The following is a 3,112-nucleotide window of genomic DNA, read 5'->3' as shown; positions in this document are numbered from 1 at the left end:
TAACGTCTAATCCCAACTTCATTTTCTCTTCTTCTAGCTGCTCTATCTTCTTCCCCAACTCTGAGTTCCTTTTCTCAAAGTCTTGCTTAATAATCTCTAACTCGGATAGGATGACTCGTAAATGTTCCTCTATCGGTTGAGTGTTCCCTTGATTCGACCTAGGGATGTTGTCGTTGACTCTCTTACCCCACCACCATTCATACTCGGGGGTCGTCATCGAACCCCGTGGTGAATCCTTTCATTCTTCGAGTTCGGTTCCAAGCATCTGATATCTCACAAACCTTCCTCTTATAATTGTTATCCTTATAGGGGAACTCACATTGTGCCAACCTTTGTGTCACCGGTATAAACTACCTTGATCGATACTGCCTTAACACTATCAGTGGAGCGTATCCAACGGCTCCCCATATTCCAGCCAGAGGGACCCAGTCAAAATCACCGTATCGATATAAGATCTCGTCAGGGATCAACCACGGAGCCCTCTATTCAACATCTTCGGCTCACAAATTCTGGAGAATAGTTATCCATTTCTCTTTTGAGATGTCGTCTCGCCTCGATGTGGCCACTAATTCCCTTAATGGGGAATAGTCCTTGGAGAAAACCCGATAGGAGACCTTCTCCACCTTCCAAAAATGGCTATGGACCCAAGCCAATAGAAGCTATGCACAACCAATAAATCTTCCTTCGCCCGCTCTCCAACATGCATTCAAGGATATGAAAGTTTCTGCTATGATTGCCGGGACGGGTGTGGTACCTTTATCAAGTAGATCGAATAAATCTGAGACGGCTTCATCTATGTGTCCTAGCGCCTTAGGAAAGATGATCAAACCGTAGAGGCTTAAGGCAAAAACGTTAACCCTTTTCTTCGAATCCGGGTGTGCAAGGATCAAGTCCCTCAAATTCCTCTAAGGAATACACTTACTGTCCCTTTTTTGCTTGATGAGGGAAGCAACCCATTGCTCGCTCATCCCCGTGATATTCATCAATTTCTTCAAAAAGAGAGGGACGTTGACAGGTCTTGAATAGGCCCTGTCGGCCTGAATCTTCGGGCAATTAAGTAACGCCATGTATTCCTCCATAGTAGGTACTAAATCGACTCCTCCGAAGTTGAAACTGTAAGCGGGGTTCCAAAACTGCGCGAGGGCCTGGAACAAATATTTGTCCACCTTGTTACAATAAAAAAGTTGCTTGACCTCGCTATTCCAACTATTCCACATATCCCTTAATTCTTGCAGGTCGTTCTGAGTCACACTGATGCGAGTGAAATCCCACAACTCTGATTCATATCCCTCGGTCAAACTATCTCCTTACTCTTGTTACATTCTCTCGGACCACACTCGGACTGCCGCATTATCCTCCACTCTATCAAGAAATCCTTTTTTCATGTTAAGCTTTTCTATCTAGTAACCGAACGTGAATCAACACCTGTTTATGATGAGATGTCATGCAATAACAACCAAACACAACAAGTCAGTATTAAAACAAAGAATAGAACTCAAAGCAAATAGGAAATAATTAAGCACCTATTCGGGTAACCACTAGGGTTTCGTGTGGTTCTACCTAGGTAGGCTCTTAGGGCTCATTACATGTGGTTCGGTTCTAAAGTAAAGGTACCTGAACCAGCAGATTCCTCGATCCTCACCTATTATAAGCTCATACGGACAGAGTTTAATTCAGGGGAATACATTTTCCTACGACTATACGAAGATGAAAACCTCACAAAGACGTAGGTACGGATGTATCCCGAAAGCGATCCACTATCCTATACGGAGGTGAAGACCTCACGAAGGAGTAGTTTCTCACTCTCACTTAAAGGGTTAAAATTGACCAATTATGTAGTATGATGTGCAAAAGTATACTTAAAAAAGTTAAACAAAAAGCCAATCATATAAAGAGACAGAAACCACACAGAGGAAATGCACATAAATGATGCAATGAAATGATCGCAAGTTTAAAACGAATTTTTAATTTTCGACGAAGGATAAAAACTAATCAATTTATGGCTTGACTCTCAACCTCCCCAGCGGAGTCGCCAAACTGTCGAAACCATTTTATTTGAAAACGGGAATCGACTTTGTTTGAGAGTGAAAATTAAAACGGGAGTAGCCACCGATCTTTATTAGGTGTGATCGAATCACCTTTGTTTTAATAAAACATTTTAGTTTACTAAAACGGTGTTTTTGGTCTACGAAACTCGAGAGAAAAGAATTCGGGAGTCGGTTACGTGCGAGGAAGGATTAGCACCCCCGACATGCCCAAAAATTGGTACCGAATTGATTAGTTAGTGTCTTAATGTCGAAAGTTAAACACATCCCGTAAGTTAGGACACAATACCATGAACTCCTCGTCTTTAATTTTAATTGGAATTTTGGATATTTTGAAACTCAAAAGGGTATTTGGCTATTTAGAATCAACGAGAAAATCGAAACCCCGTAAGTTAGGGCACAATTCCTCGACGTTCCAAAACGCGAAACATTGCTTTATTTTGAAATTTTTGCTTTTGAATAATAGCGAGTACAATATCTAAACGACGTGCGTTATTTGTTTGGAATAAAATTAAATGATTTATTGGATAAACGCAACGAGGTTTGATTCATGAGGCGATGATATGAAATAGAAATATAGTAATGAGCCTAGAACAAGGATACATGAACACAACATTATACGAATGAATAACAATAATGCAAAATATGAAATGGGCGAATTGAAATACACAATGGCGACAATCACACAACATACATTATTTAAATACTAATCATTAATAATAAAGAAATGAAATAAATAATATAAACGGTTTAGAATAAATAATAAGAATTCTAAACAAATAATACATAAAAAAAACAAGTTTAAAATAGGTATTACGAAAGTAATTTTTAAGTTAGTAAAAACAATATACAAAGCAATTTAGAATAAAATAATATATAGACAATCTAAAATAACTAATTTAAAAAAACAATTTAAAATGACATATAAAAGTTTAAACTAAATAATATAAAAAGAAATTTAGAATACATAATATATAAAAAATATTTAATAGTTTAAAAATAATAATGTAAAAGAAATTTGAAGTAAATAACATATAAAATAATTTAAACCGAGTAATATATATAAA

The sequence above is a fragment of the Gossypium arboreum genome, chromosome 11 (assembly GCF_025698485.1).
Source record: "Gossypium arboreum isolate Shixiya-1 chromosome 11, ASM2569848v2, whole genome shotgun sequence".
NCBI classification, from domain to species: Eukaryota; Viridiplantae; Streptophyta; class Magnoliopsida; order Malvales; family Malvaceae; genus Gossypium; species Gossypium arboreum.
The sequence above is the reverse complement of the archived record's forward strand: the minus strand, read 5'-3'. Positions refer to the sequence as shown.